We start from the raw sequence: 12,880 nt of genomic DNA on the forward strand, positions 1-12,880 counted from the left end.
CTGGCTGCAGGTGACCAGCCTTTCAGGGCCGCTGCAAAATTCAAATCATCCACGAAGTATCCTTTCCAAAGAACATGCGAGTACCAGCTCCCTGCTGAATGAGGGATGGCTCTCCTTGAAAGGTAACAAAATGAAATTGAATCGTCTTCTAAAAATGAGAAGGAGTGCTAAAATATTACATATGCCTGATGAAAGGCAAGGTTTGTTTCCCCAAAGGCACTCTTCAGCAAAGAGGGAATTGCCTACCATCTGAATTTTCCCAAAGTCTCCCATACCTGGCATCTCCTCAGTGACTGGGAAGGACGCCTGTGCCCTTCCCCAGGTGAACTGGTGAGAAGGGGAGTGACGGCACCTTACAGCATCACCTCCCCGTGTGGGGTACGGTGAGCTGTTACCGGTGGAGACCACAGGCAGCCATGCACCTGCGGAGTGCAAACCCTTCCCGCCTTCGTATTTTGGAAATGGAAACTGGGCAGAGCACCGCGCAGAGGGAGGGCTTACACAGTGCTGTGCTTCAAACGACTTAGATCGAGATGGGGGTGGTGTGCTCTGGTAAATCAAAGACATGGTTCTAGTGGTGATGAAAACACTGGTGGCTTCGAAGAATCACGTGAGTGCTCCGTGTATCGTGACATGAGAGTGAAAAAACCAATATTTTAAAAGGTACGCTTTTACGCGGTGACGACAGTTAACGGCACTGTACGGTATGCAGGCAGACCTCGTTCTACGGTGCTTTGCTTTACTGCTCTTTGCAGATATTGCATTTTTTACAAATTAAGCCTCTACAGAAACCCTGCATTGTTAGATGATGGTTAGCATTTTTTAGCAATGAAGCATTTTTTTTGGGGGGGGGTACACCAGGTTCAATCAACTGTTTTTATATACATATCCCCATATTCCCTCCCTTCCTTGACGCCCCCCCCTCGAGTCCCCCCCACCCTCCCCGCCCCAGTCCTCTAAGGCATCTTCCCTCCTCGAGTTGGACTCCCTTTGTTATACAACACCTTCCCACTGACTATTTTACAGTTGGTCGTATATATATGTCTGTGCTACTCTCCCGCTGCGTCTCCGTTTCCCCTTCACCCCCCGCCCCCTCCCATACCTCGAGTTCTCCAGTCCATTCTCTGTATCTGAATGAAGCATTTTTTAAATTAAAAGATAAAATGTATGCTCTAACAAATAAATAAAATGTATGCGTTTAAAAATGCAAGTCCACCTTGGCAGATAATTTCGGGATTCAGTGTGATCCTATCACCCACCTTCCCAATTTCCTTAGTAACCACCCTCAGGAACCTCTGTGGGAACCCTCACCAGGAAACTGGAGGTGGGGGCACATATGTTAGTTTACTTGATAAGAATGGGCACAGAATGGGCAAGAGGGGATTCAATTTTGTCCTCCTGGGGACTGAACTGCCGTCAGAGAAGCACGACCGCATGTTCTCTGTGTAGGATGACGGTCTGAACGCCGGACGGAGAGGGGGTCATTCTGACCTGTGAGCGCCCTGTGACCCCGTGCAGGTTCTGAGTAAGTACTGATAACCTGCAGTGTGTATGTAACCTCCGCGGATCTACCTCCCTATTTAAGAAATAAGAATTGGTGTCTTTGATTGGAGAAAGATAAAGCAGGAGGTTGGGAATAGCGTATACACATGACTATATATAAAACAGATAACCAGTAAAGACCCACAGGGAGCTCCAGTCAATATTTTGTAATAACCTATAAAAGGAAAGAACCTAGAAAAAATATGTATGGGGCTTCCAAGGTGGCGCAGTGGTTAAGAATCCGCCTGCCAATGCAGAGGTCACGGGTTTGATCCCAGCTCCAGGAAGATCCCACATGCCGCGGAGCAACTAAGCCCGTGTGCCAAAAAAAAAAAAAAAAAAAAGTATGTATAAAACTGAATCACTGTGCTGTATGTCTGAAACTAGCACAACACTGCAAATCAACTGTACTCCAATAAAAAATATATAAATAAAATAAAAGCAAAGTAAATAGTTACTTCCAAAAAAAAAAAAAAAAAGAATTGGTATATTGACACTAAACACAGGCAAAAATAGTTACTTTCTTTTCGCGTTGACAGCTTGGACTTTTGGGGGTTTTTCCAGCCCTGACATAAAGAACCCACACTACGCTCTCTGTTCTCACCTGGGCAGAATCTCAAGCTCAGCATCCCGCACCTCCTCCCGTCTCCATCTTTCCCTCACCCTCCTGTCACCTCCCCTGCAGGTATTGGGCAGACCCCAACACAATGTTTTCTCCTTCTAGAAAACAAATCTCTAAGGGTTTGACCTAAATCGGAATAGTGTGGGACATGTGAATATTTGGGGGGTTTCTTGTGGACAAAGAGAGAGCTATTTTTGGATCGAGGGCTTTGAAACAAGGCTGATCGAACCACAAGATGCTTGCACGGCTCCTTGGAGACGGGAGGCTTCTTCCAAGCCAGTGTGTTCTGGTCAGAACTGTATCACCCCTAAAAGCAAAACTTTAGGTTATGCTTGTGAGATTGCTCATGATATATTTTAATCACTGTATAAAAAAAACCCTCAAGACTACTGAACACAGAATAGACTGAAATAACAAAGTCCAGGTCAGGCTTTTGAGTGTGTACAAACTTTTACTTCCCGTCTCAGATTAACAGGAAGAGAGTTTATTTTATATGTGTCATTTCGAGTAGGCAGATTCTAGCCTTAAATGCACACTTTACACACTGGCAGGAAACGAAAGACAAGAGAAACAGAGTGACAGTTCTCAGATCAGGGCCCTCATCTGTGGGACCATCAATACTTGAGGTGTGTGGTGGAGCCCTGCGGTGAAAATGATGGACAGTGGGCTTGTTTCCGGGTGACTCTGCCCACCTCTGCCACAGAGAGATGGGAGGGTGGGGTTACAGAAGGCTTCCCCAGCAGCTGGTCTCTGTAATAAGCTGAAAAGAACCATCTGCAGACAGAAGAGCTGGGTATTTGGAGGTCATCTTTATTTCATTTCATTTTTGCAATTAATCAAATTGAGAGAGCAGGAGGAAAGTTCATGTGGAATGCGCTGGGACCCAGGCTGACTCTGAAGCATCTCGGGGTTATTAAGAAGCTTTTTGGGAAATGATAAGAAAGGAACGTGGTGGGAGGGGAAGTGGAGGGCCAGTGCTGGCAGCAGGATAGACTTCAGGTTATATCCGGCCTGCCCCGTCCTCCTTAGGTTGCAATTCAATCCCAGATGAGATTTCGAAAGAGCCCCTGGGATTACTGAAACTTTCCATAACGTTCTCATGGCCATCCATGCTTTCTGTTACGGGTGGGGTGGGGTGGGGGCCGGGGGGGAGGGGATGGGTGGCGAGAATTAAGCACAGAGTGCAAGTAAGTCACCCGGCTTCCCTGGAGAGCAACCCAGCCTCAACTGCGTGGCCTTTGCTTTCAGCGCAGCTGAGACGCCTCAGTAGTGCCTGGTGGAGACTGTGAAGGTGTCACAGATGAGCCACGTTGGGTGCACAGGGGTGTGTGCATGGGGAAGCTGAAACACTGGGCGTGGAGGTGAGGACGCCGAGCTCCTGAGCACTGTAACCACCTGCTTTCCACCAGAAGTCCTGACTTGCAGAGTGAACACGGCACATGAGACCCCGGTCCGAATCCAGGCTCCTGCTGGGTGCCCTGGGGCAAGTTACTCCACTTCTCTGAACCTCAGTTTCCTATCAAGTGGAAGCAATACGAGCTCCCTCACTGTGCTGTGCTGAGGACGAAGTAGGGGCTGGTCAGGGGTGGGGTCAGGGTGAGTTCTAGGGCGACAGCTTCTGTTTTTCTCGTCCCTCACATGGGGTCCCCAGCTGAGAAAACATCTTCTGGCGGTCCAGCTATCTGTGATTGCACGCCCTTGCAGAGACCTTCACGTGGGGTCCCCTGTGTGTGGAATCCACTCTTAAACTCCAAGGTCAAGGGAGGAGAAAGGGGTGAGCACCCCAGTGCCTGAGAAGCCCAGAGTTGAGGTCCCACACGAGCCCATAAGCAGCGCTCCTGCTTCAGCACAGACGGCCCTGCGCACGACGCAGTGCGACTTCTCCTGCTTGCAGACTGGCGTGGGGGGCGGTGAAAAGAGAAAGTGAGGAGGAGACCCTGGGAGACACTAACAGGCTGAGCTGGCTATTTCTCAAGTACCTCTGAGTGCATTTCACTGACGGCAGGGTCATCATGAAATCTCTGTCTCAGTAGGTTTGCTGTGGGAGAGAGAAGGCCTCGGTCCAAGTCCCCCCCAGACAGCTGCTCAACAGCTGTGGTCCCCAGAGCATCCTACCTGCCTCCCCAAACCCTCGGAAATGGGAGGAGGTCACAGTGGGCAGTGCTGGCACTGGGCTGGGAGGAGCGTCGGGGGTGGGGTCGCACGCGTGGCCACAGGCGTGGCCGCACGCCTGACGGGGCAGAGGTCATCACGGCGTCTGCTCTCACTGCGCGTTTGGGCTCCTTAGGAACCAACCGGTCTGGTTGTACTTACATCCAGGTTCTAGGAAACGGTCACAGGTGTGTTACGCTCAGACACAGTTCTTTAGGCTTTGGTTTCATAAGGTTTTGTAGATTGTACAATAGTTTTTTCTTTCCTGCTCGGGGTCCATGTTCCTAAAAGCAACCCTAAAATTAATGTTTTTATGGAGATACAGGGTTAATTTTACAGTGATTTGCTTTATCACTTCAATTACAGAATTACAGGAATAACCCTGTAGCTTTGTTCCCATCTTACAGTTGAGAGAGCAACGTTTAGAAGACTCACCTAGCTATGCGTATAACACCGCCTCCAGGAATAGAGCACAGGTAAAAACAAGGATCACCGGGACGTTACTTACACCATGAATATGCCCTACGTGGAAAAAAGTGTGCCGGTAGGTCTAGGATATCACCCATTTCTAGATTATTAATCAACACGATAAAGAGAAGTCTCCACTCTCACAAACAGCCTTGAGAAAATAGCTGAATTACAACTTATTCCTCATAAACACCTGTACGTAGATACCCAGGATTAATAAGGAAAATGTCGGCGACGCTCTTAATTTCCTGCCTAACGTCGTACAATAACAGCTGCTGAAAAACGTATGCAAGGCAGTATCTGGGCTTTAATTCCACGCATGCCAATTACCATTTACCGCAGAGCTCAGGAAATCCCTCCGAGTCCCTGACTTCTCATCTGTACAGTCAGATCCTCATACCTGCAGAGCATCTGTAGAGGATTCAGTAAGGTAACAGACTCGAAGTCCCCTGGCCCTGACAGCACATCGACAACACAGCCGCCTTCTCTCCCCTCCCTTAGAGAACGGCCTGTGTGTTACAGCGGCGCCGACCGCAGGATGAGACAAATAAGCAATGAACCAGCCCGAGGGCTAATCATCCTCAGATACCTTACCCGTCAGAGTTCAACGTTCTTGTAATAAAAATGCTGTTAATGCCCTGCTCCGTAATCAGCAGAGAGCCAGAGAGCCATCTTTCTCATCCGTCTCAGGTGCATTTTTTCATGTACAGCAGCTCAGAGTAATTTTCCCTCTGTCCTGTTGGCACCTCTGTGCGTGTGAACACCGACCGTACAAACAGCATCGGGATGTCCTCTGTGGGGAGGGGCTGAGAAGGCCGCCGGGGCCAAGGTCGCCCTGGGGCACAGGGGCGGGTCAGGTGAGAAACCACAGAAGCACCGAGCCCTCGGGAGGCCACATGCAGTCATCCCCGCCCGGGAGGAGGATTAACATGCAATGAGGGCAGCGGAATTAAAACCCCACCAGGGGGGTAACTTCTGCTTTCTCTGCGGCTGCACATCACTAAAGCAGTATCTCCAAAATTCCACGTGCTCTGCCGTCAGCCCTTAACGGGGCCGTACCTTTTTTCCAGGCTTTAAAGGTAAATGAACTTTACGGTTGCGACTACTGCTACATTTGTACGTAACCTCTGAGCTGGACCCCCATGGCTCTCAGCCTCTCTTTACTGGTGAATTCCACGCTGAAGGGGCTTCACGGTCCTCGGGACGAAATACACCAACCGCCAGCGCCGGCTGGAACCACCAGGCGCTTGCGAGCATGGTTTCTGTTTGGAGGTGGCCTAACCCACCCCTTCCAGAAGAGTGAACGTGAAGGCAGAGATGCTTGTGTATCTGCACTAGCTGGAAAGGCCTGCTCTGACCCTGGAGCTGAGGGGAAACGAGAATTTCGACGGGTGGACGGAGTGAGCCGGGAATGGAGTAACTGCACCCGGTCATGGAACAGGAGACGGGGAACGTTTCAGAGGGGCACCCTCGTGTCCTTTCTGGGAACCGCCAAATACAGGACAGGATGAGCCCGCTGCAGAGCTGCAGGAGACCCTCCCCGCCCCCGCCAGGGACCCCGCAACCGGCAGCCGATGGAGATCGCTTCCTCCGAGCCGCCCTCCCGTGGCTGGTGTGGTTTGTCACGGGGCGTGGACTCTGCCCATCCCCCCTGCAGAGACCAAACAGATCCCACCACCCCTAAAAGGCGGGCGGGGGAGGGGGCACAGGGTCAGAAGGACCGAGTACATGACTCTGCTTCTTTGACCTTTAAAAGAAAACCCAGAGAGCAAAGGTGAAAGCGCAAGGAACTCACATATAAAAGAAAACAAAAGAACCTGAAAGAGAAGAAGGAGACTAAACGAAGGGCTTCCACCCGTTCACAGCCTCCTGGTTCTCCTTCCCCCTGGCCCCCCCCCACCGCCCACTGCATTCCTCTGTCTCTTTCTCTCTCCACCAGGACCCAAGCATCTATGCCTGGTTTCTGTAGACGGTCATTTTTATGTCTCAGGTCGGAGACATCCTTCTAACACCCTGTGTTCAGAACACAGTAAACAGCTACCAACACCACCAAAACAACAACTCCAAGATGAACACACACACACTCACGTGCACAGGACAAAAGGGAAGACCATTTTATGCCTGGGACGGGGGCAGGACGCTTAGGAAGCCGCACCGAGTTTCAGGAACGCGTGTGACAGCCGACCTCGGAGACCATCAAGGCCTCCCCAGACTCCCTCCCGCCCTCAGGCGTACAGCGCACAGACCCACGCGTCACAGGTCGCAATTCACCTGCCAGTCAATGTGGCAAACTCAACACGGAACCTCAAGAGAAAGTCCGCTTTCCCGTCCCACCCAACGCGGCTCACGAACCTTATCACAGCTCTCTGAAAGCAACTCCCCCCACCGCCCCTGTGAGCACACAGTGCAGAGATGCCGCCTGTGGCCCAGGAGCTGGTTCCCACGAGACACCAAATCCGCCGCCACCTTGACCTTGGCCTTCCAGCCTCCAGAACTGTGAGAACGGACGTCCGTTGTTCAGGAGCCCCCAGTCTGTGGTTTTCTGTTATGGCAGCCTGAGCGGACGACGCTCGTAACGCCCTGAGAAGGACGGGGTACAAGGGCACCGCAGAAGCCCACGTCTGTCCTAGGAAACGTTTCCCCAAGACAGTGAGGTGGGATCCGGCCTCACGACCGTCCTCAGGACCCCGCACCGGCCAGTGTTCTGAGGGCATTTAGCAACAGACCCAGCACCCAGCCTGGACTCACCCAGGAAGTGCCAGAAGAATCCGCTTCTAGGTTTGGGGGGACAGAAGTTTTGCTGTGGGTTACCAGTGAATCCTCACACGCCAGTTATCACCACCCTTTGTTTTCCCCAGGCTTATCAGAGTCACAGCACAGAAGAACACTGCCTTAAAGTTATCCAAATCATTTAAAAAGAAAATTACAGGATTGCAGAGGGTGGACGTGGTTGGGGTCTGACTGGTCCCTTGAGCCTGGTCCTCGGGGCATCCGCTGACTTTGCAGATAAAGCCATTACCAGGACGGGAAGCAAATGACGTTCTCGAGTTCCCGGGGCTCGAGGTGTTGCTGTAACATCACCTTTTCCAATGACAACAAAGCGTTCTCTTGAGGGAAAAAAGAAGCAGATCAAACAGTCGTTCATTAATGCTTAAGTGAGATTAACGTTTAGAATTTCTCCATACATTCACACAAGTCTGCGATCAGGTAACACGTTTAGCTTCTTGTAGCTCTTGCAGGGAGAGAGGAAGGTCTCCGTGTAAAAACAGAAGATCCCGGGAAGCTGGGAGGGTGGCTAACCCGGGCCCACCGGGCCCACAGTCTCGTGGAGGCAGCGCTTCTGATGCTCGGATGCAGGGCACACCCTTCCCTCGCCAGGTGGGGCATCTGGAAACGTCCCAGTCCTGGCGGCCTAGCTCGGTCGTGGGCATGAACACAGGGTGCCCCTGGCCTCACTGTGCACAGGCTGCCTGCCCGCCGGAAAGTCCTGCTGGCAGGGGTTCCAGAGGGGACGTCACAGAGCTCAGGCCCCAGCGGTGCCCCTTCCCGTAGGCTCTCTGCCGCCTGCTCTGAGATTTCGGCCCCGGAGGGTAAACATTCATTCCAGGAGGGGGTGTGGAAATGACTGGTTAATGTTTTACTAACCGCCTGCAATGGGGGTCACGTGTGCCCCTGTTACAGGTCCCTGTGTGCCCACGACCAGGACGCTGGTGCCGATAACTGAGGGAGTGTGAACCTTGTGGGCTTTGCTCAAGGCCACAGCCAGTGATCAAAGGGCAGAAGGCGTGTGGAACTCCATGTATTTTCAACCACCTCCAGCACTGCTCACACGTTCCCTGGCTGGACAGCGCCTGACAGCTGTGCGTGGGAGAGAACCGTGTTGACTCAGACTACAGGTCTGCGTGTGGCCTGCGGCCAAAAGAGCTACAGCCCCAGTCTTGACTAAAATGATCCTAATCTTCCTGAAAACACAGAGGACATCTAAATTCTAGAATTGCTGATCTCTGCTCTCGTCTTCAAATCACCACGGAGGAGGGGCCGTCTCCCACGGGCACCTCCTTCCAGAACCTTCCAGGTGCTGATCAGGGAAAAGAACACAGGCATGGTCACCACCCCCACCACGGTCCCGCGGGGCACGGGGCTCAGAGCTGATCTGACGACACCACGCCGTCACACGGGCGCGCGACGTTGCAGAGGATGAAGGATGTGAGCAGGTGCCAGCCACGGTTAAAGCACAGGGAGGGAGACGCGACCCAGGAGAGCACGACCCCGTGGAGAGGGCTTGACTGAAGGCCTCAGAGGGCGGCCAGCAGGACGCTCCTTCCTCCGCACCAGGCGGGATGTGACCTTTTCAGAAGTCCATCCTCCCCGGGCAGAGGGGGTGCTGTTAGGATGCTCCTCGTCTTACAGACAGTGAGACTCCTGAGGTTTAGAAAGACCAGGCAACCCAAGTTCACAGTCACTGGTTCAAGGTCAGCCGTGAGCTGGCCCGGTGACGTGGGCACTTAATTTCTCCAGAAAAAGGACGCTGGATGCATTCAGTCTTGGACTTATTAAGGAACAGAGCTGCACAGAAAGGACAGAGGGGCAGCATCTTCTTTACTTCACACGTTTTAATGCACTTTCTGATGATTCGACAGACACTAACGACAACATGGACGGAGCCTTTGAATCCCGTTCCCTCCAAGGTGGAAACCACCGCAGAGCAACAGGAAACAATGGTGCATTGTAAGACTACACCATAAAATTAAATCTCTTTAACTAATTAATTAAATTTATTTATTGGCTGCGTTGGGTCTTCATTGCTCAGTGTGGGCTTTCTCTAGTTGTGGGGAGCAGGGGCTACTCTTTGTTGCGGTGCGCAGGCTTCTCACTGTGGTGGCATCTCTTGTTGTGGAGCACGGGCTCTAGGTGTGCAGGCTCCAGTACTTGTAGCACACGGGCTCAGCAGTTGTGACTCGCTGGCTCTAGAGTGCACGCTCAGTAGTTGTGGCGCATGGGCTTAGTTGCTTCAAAGCATGTGGGATCTTCCCGGATCAGGGATTGAACCCTTGTCCCCGGCACTGGAAGGCAGATTCTTAACCACTGCACCACCAGGGAAGTCCCTTAAATCTCTTTGTAATAAGTAAATAACAAATATCTACAGAACACAACATATATGATGAACACAAGGCTGCCCACAAGCTTGTAGTCTGAACCTGAACTTTTCACCTGGTTTTTTCATGCTTTTTAGTTTCTAAGTGGTATCTGTAAGGCCTAAAAAAGATCAGTGTCCTTTCAGAAGGCAATGCTTTATTGCCACAAGGTGGAGGCCTTATGATTTTATTTCTCCATCAAAATCACGATTGTCCAGAATGCCTTTTCTAGGAAATAAATGAAAAATGAAAACATCTTGGCAGAGAATATTCACAATATTGTGCTTATCTGATAAACTGTGACCATGCTGAAAGTATAATAAACTGTCTTAATCACGCATCCTCGCCCCCAAGCATGGCATTTGTGGATAAGTAATTCCTTATTTGACGTTTAGGGATGGTAACATCCACAGACAGTGCAGGACCGAGTTAAAGGACCAAACAAGGTGAGGGAAATGGAGGTTGGGGGCCGGAAGCCTGAGTCCTAGTCTTACCGGCCACAAGCAGCCGGATGGCCCTGGACAGGTCACCTGGTCTACGGTCCTTCTGGGGTGTCGGGAGCCGTCTGCACAAGCCAAGGCTGTGACAAGGTCACCAGGCTCCAAGGAGGACCGCAAGGCGAGCACTCCTTGGAAGGGCATTTCGGAGCAGAAGGATCGCAAGGCGACCGCTCCGCAAGGACAGGCCCCAGACCATCTCCACCCACTGTACATTCTGCTCTTTGTTTCTCTGTGATACTGTGCTTACCACCCACGTCCCCTCCCTGTGTCTATGTCCCCAGGAAGGAACCAGGGTTTGACACATTCTTTCTCCGCGTCTGCCCCACCAAGTCCCCTCCCACCACCCCTTCCTGGAGAAGGCGGGCACCTCAGGCTACTAAATGCTGGAGAAAAGGGAGGGGTGGCTCTTTTTGTAACGCGTATGATTGCTGCAGGCATACGTATAGACGTAGACATTAGGCATAGGTATGGGTGCTAAGGGCTATAGTTTGCTTAGATATAAGAAGTAATTTACATATGCGTACCTCAGAGTCACAAGGTTTCCTATGGGTACTAAGGGCTATAGTTTGCTTAGATATAAGATTAAGAAGTTATTTACATATGCTTATCTCAGAGTTACAGGGTTTGCAAGCCAAACCTGACGAAAGAAAGAAACTGGTAGATGCTGAGGGACAATATGCTCTGCCATAAAAAATTTTTTCTGAGATATGTTCACTATATAAACACACAAAGCTCTGACAATAAATGGAGAGATCCTGCATCGCTGACACAGGCCTCCCCGTCTCTTCCTTGCGCCGACGCCACTCATCCCTTGGGTACTCCTGGACCTGCCAGAGCTGGACTTCGGCACTGGGGGAGCAAGGGGCCTGGACGGGGTGGGACGGTGGTGGCTGCACGGACCCCCACAGGAATGGCGTGCGCTCCCCACACCTGCAACCCTGGGATCTTTAAACATCCAGCTCCTCCCGACGCGGTTTAAGTGAAGCCGCTGTATTGTGTCCGACACGTGGACAGCTGGGTTCCCGAAGCTGGGGGCCGGGTCCAAAGAGATGGGACACGACTCTACCTGAGGATCTGGGTGCCCGTGAGTGCGGCGGGGTGGGGGGGGGGGGCAGAGGAGCTGGGGCCCAGCAGACACGCACACATGCGTACCCGCGGGTGTACACTCACACACCTGTACGCGTGTGTGCGCCGCGCCTCTTCTGTGACTCTGTGGCACCAGAAGAACCACGGGAACTCTCCTCGGGGAGAGAACCCTCGTCTAAGCTGACCCCCCTCCGCCTCCCATCCTTCTCGGGGGGGCAGGGTAAGGACCGTGAGAGCAGGCGGGTCCCCAGCGGCCCGCCCTCAGGGGGAGCAGAGGTCACCCGCGTACACTGGGTCAGGGGAGGGCCCAGACGCGGGGACGCCAGGACCCACGGGGCACCCTGCCTGCCCGGGGCCCTGGCCGTGCGGTCCTGCTCTGTCCCCACCAAGAAGAGGGAGGGCCGGCAGGGGACCTGCAGGAGCTCAGAGAAGGGGCCTGACTCACCCCTGCCGCCTTGGCCTCTCAGGGTCTCTCCTGCGGCCTGAGACCACCGCGCCCTCCCCCCGGGCAGGGCTGGACCCCTCGCTTCACCTGGGGGTCCGTGCCACCCGCCCCACAACCCTCCCCCCGCTGGAACTGTCCGCTGGGGAGCGCCCTGGGAGGGAGGCGCTGCAGGGGGCCTGGGGCTTGTCCACTGCGGGGTCCCCGGCCCCCACGCCACTGACTGGCTCACAGCAGGTGCTCAGCAAACAGCTGTGAAGCAAATGAGAGAAGCAGCACAGAGCCCTGAAGTTATTCCCTCCACCCCAAACCACGTGTGCTTGTGCGCACACACGCACACACACACACACACACACACACACACAGAGCACACGTGGGCTTGGAGACCACCAGACCCATCCCTGGATCAAGGCATCTCCTCTGACCAAAGCCAGGTGTGCACTGGGGATGCCGGTGGGGCCGTGAGGACCGGCGTGGCCGGATGGAGCAGCCCAGCCCACCAGGAGGGGAGCTTAGGGGCCAGGAGGGCTGAGGGCCTCTCTAGGTGCAGGGTACCCTGGAAACGGAAGCCCTGGTTCAGAAGGAACCAAGGACACCACAAAAGGGACGTTTGGGCGGCACCCCTGCCGCTGCCTCCGAGGGTGGGTGCAGAGCACGGAAGGCGGCGGGCAGAGGGGGTGTCCCGCCCTCCCTCACTTTGGACTGACGCCTCCAAGGCCCAGAGCCTAGGGAGCAGCACGTGGACGGGAGGGCAGGGAGGCTGGAACATCAGACACCAGCCCATCGGCTGCGGGGGCTGGACCAGCAGCCTCCCCCGCGCACGGCCCCGCCCAAGGGCACCCACCCTCAGGGGCAAACGCAGACCCTCCGGGGAGGCCAGGGGATCCCTCGAGAAGGTGGGAAGACTTGTGACCAACAAGCAAAGGATCTGCAA

General features: G+C 53.4%; 1 protein-coding gene across 11 annotated transcripts in view; it reads right to left on the reverse strand.

Annotated features, from left to right (window-relative positions):
• The window catches only part of MBP (myelin basic protein), a 113,443-nt gene that overhangs the window by 88,495 nt on the left and 12,068 nt on the right, over positions 1-12,880 (reverse strand). The gene's annotated exons all lie outside the window — the stretch shown is intronic.

Source organism: Hippopotamus amphibius, chromosome 11, assembly GCF_030028045.1.
Source record: "Hippopotamus amphibius kiboko isolate mHipAmp2 chromosome 11, mHipAmp2.hap2, whole genome shotgun sequence".
Classification (NCBI taxonomy): domain Eukaryota; kingdom Metazoa; phylum Chordata; class Mammalia; order Artiodactyla; family Hippopotamidae; genus Hippopotamus; species Hippopotamus amphibius.